Source organism: Python bivittatus, unplaced genomic scaffold, assembly GCF_059951505.1.
Source record: "Python bivittatus isolate LINGU-HERP-01145 unplaced genomic scaffold, Pbiv_v1 ctg000320_np1212, whole genome shotgun sequence".
Taxonomy (NCBI): Eukaryota; Metazoa; Chordata; class Lepidosauria; order Squamata; family Pythonidae; genus Python; species Python bivittatus.
The window spans coordinates 11644365-11659306 of record NW_028277052.1 but is presented as its reverse complement, the minus strand read 5'-3'; the positions used below and the strand labels follow the sequence as shown (position 1 = coordinate 11659306).

Sequence of the window (14942 nt, the reverse complement as noted above, 5' to 3'; positions counted from 1 at the left end):
TGGATTGCCACATCCTCCATGGATGACTGCCCTTTGTGGAGGACTCTGCAGCAGCATCAATCTTCATTCTTCCTGTCTTGAATGTAATTGGCAAATGCTGATCACAAGCAGATGGAGCTAGCTGCATCTCTCATAATTCTGAATGGGCACCCTCCCCCCCATCCCCTCTTCACCCAAGAAGAGTCTCATCATTAAGGAAGCCTGCAGCCCATTCGCATCTTAAGATGCACCCACATCGTCACATGTGTGTTTGCTAATTTGTAAATCTATGTTGACACCCGTGCTACTGCACTGATTCTTGATTAACTGGAGAAGAACTGACTTGATGAAATCTGAGCTGCTGATTATGAGCGCTGGAGACTTTCAAGCAATGTCAATGCTTCTGTGCTATAATCCAGAAGGATTGTTCCAGAGTGATGGGCTCAGTTGTTATATGCATTTCTTTGGAACACAGCTTGCCTAAATTTAGACTAAGGCAGAATTTCCAGATAAGCCATAGGTGTAATTTCTATCCCAAATAATTTTTCCTGAATGGTAGAAAAGTAAAATGTTGAAAGGAAGAAGAAAGAAATCCCCTTTTGTAGAAAATATGAAGTCAGGTTATCTACTGGAACATGGTGCAGTAGAGGTAATAGTGTGGAAAGTTTTCATGGCCGGGATTTAAGGTTACTTGAAAGCATCTGCCCTGAATAGGAGTTGAGCTCAATGGCCCAAATGGCCTCTTCTGACTCTAATTTTCTACCTACCTACCTACCTACCTACCTTGATTGATTGATTGATTGATTGATTGATTATGTGCCATCAAGTCATTTTCAACTCCTAGCATAGGTAGATTTTCTCCATTACTATCTCTCCTTAATCTGGTCTTCCAATGGTGTACTCATTGCCACTGTAACTGAGTCCATCCAGCTTGCTGCTGGTTGTCCTCTTCTCCTCTTTCCTTCCTCCTTTCCCAGCATCAGAGCCTTCTCCAGAGAACTGGGTCTTTGCATACTGGGTCCAAAGTAGGATCATTTGAGCCTGGTCATTTGTGCCTCGAGTGAGAACTCTGGATTGATTTGTTCGGTGATCCATTGGTTTGTTTTCATGGCTGTCCACAGTATTCTCAGGAGACTTCTCCGACACCAAAGTTCAAAAATGTTCATACACTTCCGATCCTGCTTCTTCAAAGTCTAACTTTCAGTTCCATAAAGTGTCACAGGGGATCTTTGGCCAAATCCAACAAGATCTCTTAGAGATCTGAAATATAGAAGGACTTCTACAACAGAACTGTATATCACAGGAAGGAAAGTCTGAAGGCTATTGGGCAGAAAGAGAAAAAGATTCTATTTAAACCATGGGTGCATAGCTCATGACCCCAGGACCTTAGGCCATACTCAAATCCTTGACTAAGCCCCCAAGGCCCTCCAAAAGTCACCACCAAATTGTCACAAATTAATCTGACAGTACAGAAAAATCATGAAATACCGAGAAGCATTATAGTTCCCCAAATCGGTTTTATTTCAATTAGGTCACATTTGATTGATTGATGATTGATTATGTGCCATCAAGTCATGTTTGACTCCTAGCGACCACATAGATAGATTTTCTCCATGAAGGTCACATTTAGCCCTTGTATTATATTTTGTTCTGCTGCCACCTATTTATTGGAATGTGACTCTTGGCCTGAAAAGATTGTGTACCCACCACTTAGGCTATTCTTTTAAAAAAGGAAAGATTTAGCCACCACTGCCCATTTCCCAAGTCTGTCATAGCTGGTCAGTACCATAACTGGTTCAGCCCCCAGCCTCTGTGGATTGCAGGTGTGATTTGGGTGTGATAGAAGGTTCTTCCAACCATGTACAGCACACCTGCCCTGCATACACAGAGGGACATGGATTCTAGGCCAGGCTTCAGCTAATTCCAAATTTTGTATGTGCAAGATAGCAAAGAGACAACCCCCCACCTGCAGCCTGAAGCTGTACAATCACCCCCTTACTGCCTCATCTGTTACTATTATAGTACGAATACCAGTGCTTGGTTTCCCTCATCATCTCTTTCATCTAGGGGCCTTCAATTGCGGTAATTACCCCTTCACCCAGAATCCCTCCCTGGGTGGCAAGTGGATCCTTTTGTGCTCAATGCAAAGCAGTTGTTTGAAAAAGGGTAATGGTGCCTATTTACTGGGGTCAGTTCCCTGAGAAGAACAAAGACTTGCCTCTTGTGGCCTATGACAGATGTTGCAAGGTCCCCATGAGGCCAGCAGAGTCACCTAACCTCTGCTGAGGAGGAGAAGTTGTAAACTAGCCCATGGAGATGGAGGGGGAGACCCAGCCACTCAGCCACCACGCTTTCCAAAAAACTCAATCTGCTTTTTAAAATGCGAAGTCAAAATACGAGTTGTAATGTAGGCAATTAATTGCTTCCAAGCGTCACCCACTCGTTCTCTACTGCAATGCTCTGGATCTCATCATTAACTTGTCAGCACTTCCAAACTGTGAATTTTCCACGTGCAGTAGAATTCAAAAAGCTAGTCTGTATGTGCCTGACAAAACATGCCTGATTTCTTTCAATGTAAGATGAAGGGTGAACAGGCGGGAAGAGGTGAGGAAGAGGTGAGAGCAAAGGGCAGCAAAAGAACAGAGGAAGGAAGGAAGGAAGGAAGGAAGGAAGGAAGGAAGGAAGGAAGGAAGGAAGGAAGGAAGGAAGGAAGGAAGGAAGGAAGGAAGGAAGGAAGGAAGGAAGGAAGATGCATGGCTGGCATGCGCTGAAGGAAATTACTACAAAAAGAGTTTTTAAAAAAGCTTTTTTAGAGGATTTTGAGAAACCTGATTATAGTAGCTGTACAGAACGAAAAGCCTCACTGTTGGTATACCCAAGAAAAATTAAGACTATGTTCTGAACTCTGAGCCCTGCTGAAACTTTAGTTGATTGACCTCCCAGTTTAAGTCATAACGGTTGGAGTAAATACTATTTTAGCTTTGCAAGAGCCACTGGAATCAACTGCCTTGCAAAGAATCCTTCAATTTTGGAGTGTCTCCTCACTTCCTTGTTACATATGACAGCCACAATAAAAGAGGGATGGGTGGGTTGTGTTCCATTTCCCATTCTGTCCCCCCCTTGCCCTGCACTACTGGCTACAGATTGAATGCAGCTCTGAGAGCCCCATCGATGCTGCCTTCAAGCTTAGCCAGCTGACCTCAAGGCCATTCCCTTTGTACCCGATCTGACAGCCTGGAGGAGCCCCAAACCAGGAGCACAAGCTTCTTTTGCTTTAAAAAAGATTGGGGGGGGGCTGTTTTTCCCCACTGCTGTCTTATCTATCTGTCTGCCTGCCTCTGTCAATATTCTTCCCCTTGGGAAGAATTAGGGCAAAAAGGAAACAGGAAGTGGTGGTGCTTTCAGACCCCCCAGAAGCATGGTGCCCGAAGTCCTCTCACCGGTGGCCATGTAACTGCAGATACTTAGTGAACTCTTGCTGAGATTGACGTAAGCATCTACAACAAATGCTCAAATTTGTGCATCTCCAAAGGCCAGTCCCAAGGTCTTAAATCTTTCGGGGTGAGCAGCAATAATTTTGTACAATCCCCAGTTAAAGCAGAAGCTGGAGACTTGGGCCCGGCAGATGCAACAATTGAATGGATTATCTAATAAATATGGAGGTTATTTGGATAATTCACCTTGATATCCTTTCACGCTTTCCTGTAAGCGCACACTCCTTAAATAACAGGCACGATAGCGTTATTTATGTAGCTCCACATTGCTTTACCGACTGATATAATGGCAAGTTTGCCCTACAGGGTTCTGCCTTCTAAATGCCAGCAATCAATTTGACAGGCTAAAAGGTAGGCAGAAGTCTAGGACAGCGACAGGAGATGGGTGATCTATGGCAAAAGGCATCCAATGGCTTAATCACACCCTGTTGCTTTGGGGAAAGCTGCTTACGGTGCAGAAGAAAGAAGGTTGTGTGAAATGTAGATAAGGAAAACTGGGAAGGGAACTCGCCATTGGTAGGATCTGGCTGGAGAACCTCACTTGAGCAGCGACGCATTTGTAATGTGTTAACGCAGAGGAGGCATCCTGGTATGAACTACATTGATTGTTCACGGGCTATCTGCACAGAAGATGGAATAGGATCTCATTTACCAACAGAAAGGGGGACAGAGAGCACAGAAAAGGCCCATCATGTTATCCGAGGGTGGGGGGAGGGCAATCTTTTCCATCATGAGAGCCAGCAAAGGGTCTGCATGTGCACTTGCACACACATCCATATGCATGTGGACATATACCCTTGCTCTCACACAGATGTTCAGGTGCAGTTAATATCATTCCCTTCCTGGTCAGCCTTCCATCCTGCACCACAGAGCAAGGTCACTGGGAGGAAAAAGAAGGTGATAAGGTACCTGTACTGTAGGCCACTGGCTTCCCACATCTCTTTGGGGTCTACTAGGCTCCCCGCCCTCCTGTTTTTTCTGAATCATCATCATCATCATCTTCCAACATTTTCTTTTTCCTAGAACACACTGAACTTCACCAAGCTCCCCTCCTGGCCAATGGTGAATTTTTGTGCCAGCAGCCCAGGAAAGTAGTAGTCCCAAACTTGTGAGATTCTCCTCTGTGAAAATGTCAAAGAGATATGTTGCTGATGTCTTCACTGCTGTTCGATGCCATTTGCTTTTAAGATGGTGTAACGTGGTTTTCATGGGGAATTATCCTGTTAGTGCAGTGGCATTTTCTGATTTTTTTACGCGGTCTTGAAGGGACGATTGTGCTTTACAAGGTGGGATGTAAATCTGGTGATAAAATAAAATAAATGCTGGGTCACTGTCTGCATTTGATTGCCTCTCCAAGTATCAGTGATTCCACAGCTCTTCAAGGAAATTGGCAAGGGGTTATTGACAACAGTGAGTGAAAGATTCAGCTGTGCAATTTCTATTTTAATTTTCCCCCTCTTTCACCATGAATTTGAATGTTAGCATTCACTTCTTTCTTCCCAACTGTCAGAAGCTTTTAGAATTGCTGCTGGCACAAAAGCTTTTTCCTTAATTACTACCTCTGGATTTAGCTCTTTGCCTTAACATATAATCAGATGTGTTAAAGGCAATTTTATTTCACTAATATTAAAATAATTTCAAAATGCAGTTTTTATGCATGCTGATGTATGGTTTCTTCATTCAAATTCTAGCTGCCTAGAAACCATAGTTTAAAAGTTTTAATTATTCAAGGAAATAAAGTGCATTTTCACACTGAAAGAAAGGAAACAAAAAGAGATAAGTACATGCAAATGTATGATCCACGTTAAGAAGGATATCTAGTGGCTTAAGTGGGTAGTGTATCATCTTGGTTAGTGATAAATAGATACCCTGGTGGCTACATTAAGTTTGTTAGTAGCCAAATTGGCCAGTTTTGAAAGGCTGTTCTGTTCCCAAGGGAGCTCCTCATTTTCTCTTTTGAAAAATGGAGGTTTCAAAAAAATTCAGTGGGCCAGATTCAAACAAAGTAAAGAAGCTTTTCTCTTGCCATTGCTGCTATTAAGGGGTTAGATGAGGCTTCCCCAGCCTGGCATCCTTCAATGAGTTGAACGGAAACACCTGTGGTACCTGGGGATTATGGAAGTCCTAATCTAACACATTCAGAAGGAGGAAGGCAGGCAGGTTGGGGAAGTGTGCATTAGAAGCCAGTTCGCTCCACGCTTGGATATGCAAAACCTAATTCATTGGATAATCAATTGCACAGTTAACAAATGACACAGAACCAGGAATGGCACAAAGGTTTGCAACAGAGGTCAACAACTGGAGGCCTCAAGGTCCCAGACTCCTTTTTAATGACTCTACAGCTAGGTGCGGTCCACTTGCTAAGGCCCCCAAACACATGTTCAGAAAAAATGTCTCTGTAGTTCTGAAAGTTCTCCCCTTGGCAGGCTGGTGAAGCTAGAGCAGTCTACAGCAGCTGGGGCAGATCATTTTATACAAGAGATGGGTGCCAGGCAAAGGAATTAATCTAACCAAGGAAAATTTCTTCTCTGCTTTTGTTTGAAAGTTGTTGCATTGTTTTCTTTGAAAGTCAACACTTCAAACAAGTCCAAGTCAAACACGACTTGCTTTAAGAGAAGATCTTGGGGTTTGTGTGTAGCTTGAAGCATTCAGTTAGGGAAAATGACAAAGGAGGGGTTGGAAACATTTTCAGGCTTCAAGAATGAAAGTATGAATGAACAACCAAAAGATCACCAATTTTCATCAGATTCTGGCAATTTCTCACCCTTGAGATCTCGGGTTCTCTTGCCTGAAATGTCATCAGATTGACAGATTTTTGAGATTTCCACTTGCAACTTTTTAGAATTTCATTTGGAGGATTCTGAGATGCCTTCTAGGGTGTCCCTGGCATCCTAAAACCTTTGGGTGTTATCTTACCAACCTCTGCAGTAACCTGGAAAACAACTGTTGCATTCTTCTTCATGTTCCCTCACAAGAAAGCAATCATATTTGGTATTAAAATGACCATATGGGATTATTTGTCCATTAATTCTGATGGAGCTCACCAGCATCAAAGGCAAATTATCTGGTCCTTGACATCAAGGCCTGAATAAATATTTCATATGCAAAGCTCTCCCCTGAAGCCAACGTCTTGGTAGTAGCTTCAATGAACAAAATTAGCTTTGCTATTGGAGGAATATATCTAGGTTTGTTTGTGATACTGCAAACACTAGGGGCCATGTATGTATAAGTTATAGTGGAAGACCCACCATCAAGAACTGAGCTTGGCTTGCTAAATCTCTGGATCAGAACAGTCCTAGGCCCAGTGCTATGTCATGTTTTGCTTAAAGCTAATCTCTACATCCTACTCTGAATCAACTGATACTCCAAGTAAAGATGCAACAATTTTTTTTATTAGTGGTGATGAAATCACAATTTACTTGTTTAATCAAGTAGAATGTAGCTGAATGTACAGGGGGTGCATTTAGCAATCTTTTAAAACTCTCTGAGTTTATATTTCAGGATGGTAGTTCTTCATCTCTATCTTTTCCTTGAGGAATTCTGTAATCTCAGCTATTGTAAAACATTAGTAACAATTGAAAACAATAATCCTGAGGCTAAACCTTGTAAGCCTTCACATTTATCTAACTGTCCTAAATGCTGGCGCCAGGCTTGGCATGCAGGAGAGACCATATCAGAGTGGTAAAAGATTCTCTGTGGTTCTGGGTACAAAGAAGTAATTGATGCTGTATTCTTGCATTTAACAGAGAAAATATTTTGCATTGTGTCTGGCTGGGCAGTGGGAACGTCTTGCATGCCTTCCCGGTCACTGTGTGTGCCTCTTGGAGCTGCAAAATCCACGTGGCCCCGATCCTGCTATCCTTTAGGTGGGCCTTGCTTTTCCCTTAGGCAACAGGCTGGGATGATGTGTGAACCTGCCCTCTGTTGTGTATTTTGAAGCTCTCCTTTTCCCCAGGGAGATTTCTTTTACTGTTGTGATATTTCTGTTTGTTGGTATCTCTTGTTTTTAACTCTGTAAGCTGCCAGGCGCATTTGGCAAAGGGGTGGCCTTAGAAAGTGAATAAATAAATAGAAATGGATGAAAGGGTAAATAAAAGAAGTCCCGGATGACTTTGTTTGCCCCTTGGTTGATGTGCGAACAAGGGGCCCATTTTGAATAGGGATCTCCCACTAGCCCAGATAGTCCATTCATCTGTCTTCCTTCTGGCTGCTTCTACTCCAGCCCCATCAGTCTCCTTGAATAATCTATCCTGGTCTGGGACAGGAGAGGGATTAAATCTATCACCAAACAGCCTTCAGGAGACGTGCTATAGGGAGACAGACCCAATTTAACACTTCATTAAGAATTTGCCAGCCATTGATCTAGATTATCAGGGTTACTGCCAGTTAATTGCATCTTCCTATACTTATTAATTTTATTTGGAGAGCAAGAGAGAAGTGCTCAGCGCCTGGCTGCTATATTTAGAAAAATCTCCAGTGGGGATCTAATTATGGAACAAAGCATTCATTGGTACTGGGTTAACCATTAACTCTTCCTCTCCCCCCCCCTTTTAACAAGGGTTAACCACTAAGAGAACTCCACTTGTGTGTGTGTGCATGTGTGTGTGTGCCTTTGAGTCAGTGTTGACTAGTGGCAACCGCCTTGGACAAGTCCCTGCAGTTTTCTTGGCAAGATTTCGGAAGTGGTTTGCCATTGCCTCCTTCCTAGGGTTGAGAGGGATGACTGGGCCAAGGTCACCCAGCTGGCTATGTGTCCAAGGCAGGAATAGAACTCACAGGCCCACTTTCTAGCCTGGTGCCTTAACCACTACCCCAAACTGGCTCTCAGAAAACTCCACTACTGTTCAAGAAACCCCAGCAATAAGCTATTGAGAAATATTTGCCCAATTTTTGTGCTGTTCTTCAGTGGAAAGCAAAACCAAGAACAGAAAAATTGGCAGGAAGTCTCAGTATATTAACTGTCCCCCCAAAATATCAAGTCCTAAAATTAAAGAAAAAAAAAGCAGTCTCAATTCTGAAATCTTTTCCCTGCCTATTCTGAAGGCATCACTGTACCACCAGTGTACCCCTGAAGGCCACTGGAGGGAGGGAGGGAGGGACAGAGAGATAGAGAGAAAGAAAAGAAAGGAAGGAAGGAAGGAAGAAAGGAAGAAAGAAAGGAAGGAAGGAAGAAAGGAAGAAAAGGAAGAGGAGGAGGGAGGGAAGGAAGGAAGGAAGGAAGGAAGGAAGGAAGGAAGGAAGGAAGGAAGGAAGGAAGGAAGGAAGGAAGGAAGGAAGGAAGGAAGGGGTGTTAGCCTTGGTTACCAAAGATCATCCTGCACTGGCAGTCCTAACCAGCACTTTGAGTTATGCCAACAAACAGACCAACCTCCTAAAACCTGCCCTAATCCACAGTTGGGTTGTAGTATTCTCAGCCAGCTGGAGTTTTTGAAAACTTTTCAGAAGTAGCCTTGTTCCAAGTGCGCTGCAGCTGTTCCATTATGAAGTTCCCTATTCAGACATTGGAAAACACTGCATGCAATTTACTCTATGCAGATTCTTAATCTGTTGAAGTTTATTCCTGTTAGGACTAACTGGTTATTGCCACCATTTACTACTGTTTCAAGGTTGTAACATTTAGGTATCACAGGAACCACCTAACTTTGACATGATCTAGCCCCTCTGGGCAGAAGCTAGACAAATTATGGATGAAGGTATAAATGAGGGACTGACAACTGAGCAGTGGAAAGAAGGGAATCTGGTAGAAGATTTTCTGTAGGAGAATCGAAGCCATTTCATCCAGGCAGCCTTCGCTAGCTCTTTTTGCTTCTGTGCTGAGATCACCCAAGTCTTTCCTATAAAAGGTTTTTTAAAGAAAAAGTAATATAACTAGAATAGAAAGTGTGAAAACCAAGAAAGTTAGAAAATCTGTCTCTAAAATCAGAATTCTTCTCTAAAACTGGAGCTTTAAGGTGTCTATCACATAAAATGGAAAGCTACCAATGAAAGAAATCAAAGGAAGAGGAGTTACAAATGAGTGACCTTCCAGTTGTACAATTGTTGTGAACGTATTATTGCATTCAAAATCTAGAATCATTGTATTTTTTAAAAGAAGTTTCTAGTATTGAAGAAGCATGCAAAGTGATGTTTTGTTCCTCTGTGATTAAGTAAAACCAAGTAGGGAAGGAGGGAGGGAATGTTACCTAGATAGATAATGCCTCCCCATCAGGCTCAACTCTTGGTGACCTCATGAATACATTTAGGTAATTTTTATGGCTTTAATATGAAAATGGTTTGCTATTGCTTTCTTCCAGAATGCATTTCAATTGCCCCGTCTAGCCTACAGCCCTGGAAATTGCTGGTTGAATTCTATCCAAATATTAATCAAGTCCAATCCTGCTTAGCTTCAAATCTAGAAAAGGTCATCCAGGTGATGTGATTTGCTCAGATGTGTGATAGATGGCTATTAGCAGAATTGCCACCCTTCTTATCTGACTTCCCTGTCCAATGTGTTAATCATTCTGAGACAGATAATCAGAGTAGTCATTCCAATTGGGGGAATTTGTGACCATAGGCTGAACACACCCTAGAATAGTAGTGGCTTCTGCTTCTAATTCCTCTATCTGTGATGAGGTTCACAAGAGCCACTTTTCCTCTTCTTCTCTCTTTAAATTCTCTCTGACATAGGAAGGGAGGCAGAGGTAAATTCAGTTTTGATAAACTGAACTGGCTGAAAATTAACAACCCATCCCCAGTTGAGTGCACCAGACTGTAGTGCATCTCCCTCTAGCCCAGTTTTGTCAACTATAATGGACAGCAGTTCTCTGGGTCTTTCACATGTCTGGTGACAGAGAATGACTAAAATGCTACAGCACCTGTATTGCATTCAGAGTGCGATTGATCCAGTCGGTTATGTCTCTGATTAAAAGGATCACCGGTGACAGGAAAGACCTTGAAGGTTTTTTGCCAGTTCAAGTAAATCATGGGTAAGCAACCTGGCATCTTACAGAAGATTGGATTTTAATAGACATCAACCCTGGTCAGTATGGCCAGGGCTTTGGGGAGTTAAATTTTGCAACATCCTGGAGAAAAGAGTACTTGGCTAGATGAACCAATTATCTGATTGAGTATAGTGCAGTTTATCAGTTCAGCAGTCAAATATTGGCTGAATTCTTAAACCCAACTCTGGTTCCTTATGTCAGTTTTGGCTTCAGGAAGATTCCACACTTTCTCCCTTCTGAACAGTTTCCTGGCACAATTTTCTGCTAGGAAATAAGGTTGACCAATGATTGGACCCGCTCCTATTCTAAAGACCACTTAGTAGTAATGATGGCAGTGTAAGTGGTAACTAATTGCTGGCACATGGTGCCTCTGTTGCCATGCAGGATCTGGGAACCATGACCTCAAGGGACGTGTTGCTTAACTAATATTGTAAGCATTTTACTATGTTGCTGCGTCCAGTTCCCTCCAAAGGCATCCATTCTGACAAAGCTCTTGGGTTGTAGGCATAAATATTTAATAAGCAATATATCTGTATTTTATTGCTCATTACCAGCAAGATTATTTCAGTATATTACACTTAGGTATGAATATTTATGGTGTATTACTCGGCTCAAAGTTAAATGGCTTATTGACACTCCATTAATGCCTAGTAAGCATACTCTCTTTTTTTTTCCCTCCCTCTCCTCCCTCCCTCCTCCCTCCTCTCTTTCTTCTAAAGTATTGAAAGATGAAGCAGATATTTCAAAAAGTAGACAAGATCCTGGCACTTCTCTCTCTCCCTCTCTCTCTCTGATTGCAGAGTTGGGATGAAGCAAAGGCCAATGTAGGGCATTGACCTGAGAAATAGAGAGATTTGAGGATTTTGTCAAATGTTCAGGGTCAGGGTCAGCATCACAGGTTCCTATGCGCAAGCAGGCCTTGGGTTTTTGTGTATCTGTTTCAGCCTTAATAACATGGTACAGAAGGCAAATTGGTGTTCCAAAAAAATACAAGGACAGGCCAGAATCTGCTTCAAACAGTAACCCGATCCAGTGCTTCCAGAAAGCCCATCAATGTAGCCTGGAAACCAAGGGCTTCCTGCATGGAAACCAATATTTGTTGGTGCAATGCCCTAGAATGTGGAAGCTTCATTTATTTATTTGGCTAATAGCTTTTGCTAAGTCTCCCCACCGTGAATTTACGTAACCCCCTTTCAAAAGCTAATTAAACTATGAGTCCCACCACATATCTTGATGCAGAGAAATGCTTATGATATGTTTACTTTTATTGATTCCAAATCTTCAGCCAGCCATTCCTTGGGTGATCTGTAAACCTGAGCATTAGAAGTTATGTTCAGTCCCATTTGATGTTTCGAATGTTGAGATTACATACAACATCCCAAACCCCAAGAGGGAAATTTCTTCTGCCTTTCCATGTTGCATGATGTTATGTCCTGTTTTTCCTCTTTTTTTCTCAGTTGAACTGAGCCAGGTGAGTCTCAGATGGTACAGGCTTTGGCTAAGTCTTTAGTTCATGTTCATCTTTTGCAGCTATTAGGTTAATGATCTTTCATTTTGAAAACAACTCTGGGGAGATAGAGTGCAATGCCAGAAGTCAATTCCATACTTGCCATCCTAGTTGTGGTCACGCACTCTCACTCTGATCCGTTCAAAGTACCTCTCATAAATGGGAGGCTACTTCATTTTTATCTCTGTAGGATGGACGGAGCTTGGTCTCTCCCAGTTCATCCTCCAGGTACACAGATAATTCTGCACGGGTATATTATTAAATTGTCATCTTGCTCTTCTATTCAAAGGATGCAGGTCACACCTCTTGCCAATGTAAAGGGTTATCCTGTTGCTCCTTTTCCAGGCAAGAACCATGACTGGCCAAGATCATTCTCAAATCCAATTTTTATCTGTACATCTCATTCAGGTATCAACTAGACACATGGGCGCAACCTATGTGTCTGGACCACAACTATGCTGTGTAGTGGGGAAACACTGCACGTGCACAATTCTGACACATTCTTTCATTGCTGTGGGGGGAAGAGGAGGGATCATTTAACACCAACCTCTGATATAAATTCAAGAGATTTCTCCTAAACATTGTAAAAGTAAACTTATTGCAGAATATTCCCAAAATATTCATTGGAAGAGTAGACTTGTATTGTAGCTGAAGCTAAAAACAAAGGACTGAAGTAGTTTGTTTGGTTCAAAATGGTGCATTGGAGAAGTAGGAAAGGGTTCATATAAAAAAATTCCTACCTCACCTTTTTGGCTGCTGTTGCAGCCCCTTATTTGTGATCCAGACTGAAATATGTTCTCTGATATGGTTGGTGACATCCTTAAGTCCTTTGCCTTTTGTTTTACCCCAGTTCTCCAGTGCCCGGCTTAACAGCTTGGTGTTCTAACCACACTATTTAGCCAATAAAATGTTGCAATGTAATAATATCTCAGGTCAAATGAGAGTATGGGTAAGGAGTTGCAGGTAATGCCTAACAGCACTTTGAGACAGGGCTTAACAATGACAACACTTGGAAGGGTCTTTAAACATAAGTACTCCTCTTCTACTTTGCATCCCATAGTCAAGGAGACATTGTGCATCAGCCATACAATAGCTTTCAGATGCTTGGAACATGCTGCCCCATACAATGAAATCTTTCATGTTTCAGCTTTCTAATTGGTTATGGGCTCTTTAGACAATTTGTTTGATAGTGTCATATGAAGTTGGTGTCAACCCGTAGCAGCCACAGGGAAAGATTTTCTCAAGGAGGATCCTGTCCCCAACCTGATCCTTCAGGTCTTCCAATGGTGTCCACATCGCTCCTGTAATTGAATCTGTTCTTTAGACAGTTGCTGCTAATTCAAACCAACGAGCTTTGCCTCCTCTCTTTTCCTGTTTTCAAGGGATCACTTCCCCAGGGGCCTCGGGATCAGTACATGGATGAATAGCTGTGTGTCCAAAGCACAAGGCGAACCCTCTGGAATCATAAAGTCAGGCAAAATGAAATGTTGTTTCTGCTGTTGCTCTTTTGCTGGCTGCAGCTACTCTGGTGTGTTTTACAAGTCGAGGAAATTTCTGCAATGCCATAAATAGCCTCTGACAGGCAGTTGTGCAATAAAGCCCTGACATTTCCCTGTAATGGTTATAAAATGCTGAATTATTTTGGCAAGCAGCGACTGATTAGGGAACAACTCAGAGAAGGAATAATTAGTCGTGCAGTGGTAAATACATGAGGCAGCCTAAGGGGTGGTGAATTTGTGGGGTCCTTAATAATTCAGATGAGGCAGAAAGAGACTGAGCAAAAAGGCCCAGATTTCATTTATGAAAAGGCACAAGCTGGTCTGCCTTTGTTTCATCCACAGGTTGTCATGAGATGCTGGTCCACCTAAATCTTGATGGTGGTGCTTTCTTTTTTTAAAGTCTTTCCTATCTCTTCCATTGCCTTCCAAAGTAACCAATTCACAATATAGGATTTGGGAATTTTGTTTTGGGAATAGTTTTAGAGCAAAGATGCTGGCTCTACTCGGTTTATGAGGGGGTTCAGTGATCCTCTCAAGAGGAGGTGAATTTTAGAAGGCCCCCAATTTTTTCCTCTCTCATCACTGCTGGGGAGTTAAACTCGGACACCCCTAGGAGAGAGATCCTTTTATAGAAGGTCTGAAGCAGATATGCTATCCAACAAACTCGTGTGTGTGTGTGTGTGTGTGTGTGTGTGTATGTGTAAGCAATCTTCAAATCAGCCCCTTCTGCAAAACAGTGACAAAACTTCTTTTGCTTTGCATATTCCTCTCTCTACTCCCCTGGCCAAGGAAATGTTCAAGAATGGAGATTGTTTTAGAAACGTATTTCTCATTTGGGAGAAAATAATACAGCATCTCCTGTTCCTTTGGTCTAAGAAACCAATTTAGAAAATAGAAACAATTTAGTATTCTTACCCTTAACGTTGACACACTATTTTATTAATGTTGCATTAATAATACAATTTATTTTAGAGCCAGTTTGGTCTAGTGGTGAAGGCACCAGGCTAGAAAGCAGGAGATGGTGAGTTCTAATCCTGCTTTTGACATGAAAGCCAACTAGGTGACTTTGGGCTAGTCCCTCTCTCTCAGCCCAACTCACCTCACAGGATTGTTGTTGTGGGGAAAACAGGAGGAGGAAGGAGTATTAGGTGTGTTCACCACCTTGAGTTATTTATAAAAATAAGAAAGGCGGGATAAAAAATCTAAAAAAATAATAATAATCTGCATGGGAACTATGTCCCAGCAGTGTACTGACAGTCCCATTCTTGGAATACCCAGTATACACTCCAACTGTTCCTGCTGATACTATTTTCCATTTTTTTAAATCCAGTCCCCCCCCCCCCGCCTTCTTTTGTGCCCTGCCAAAAAGTGTGTTTCCAAGTTGTGGTATTTTCAGCTTCAAGTATGAATTGTTGCTAGGGGAAGATGCACACTACTCATATAAGGAGATTGAAATGGACTCGAAGGGATTAAGATGGGGGTC

The 14942-nt window shown here is 42.3% G+C and overlaps 1 protein-coding gene across 3 annotated transcripts in view; it reads left to right on the top strand.

Moving 5' to 3' along the window:
• The window catches only part of ROBO3 (roundabout guidance receptor 3), a 146765-nt gene that overhangs the window by 65831 nt on the left and 65992 nt on the right, over positions 1–14942 (top strand). The gene's annotated exons all lie outside the window — the stretch shown is intronic.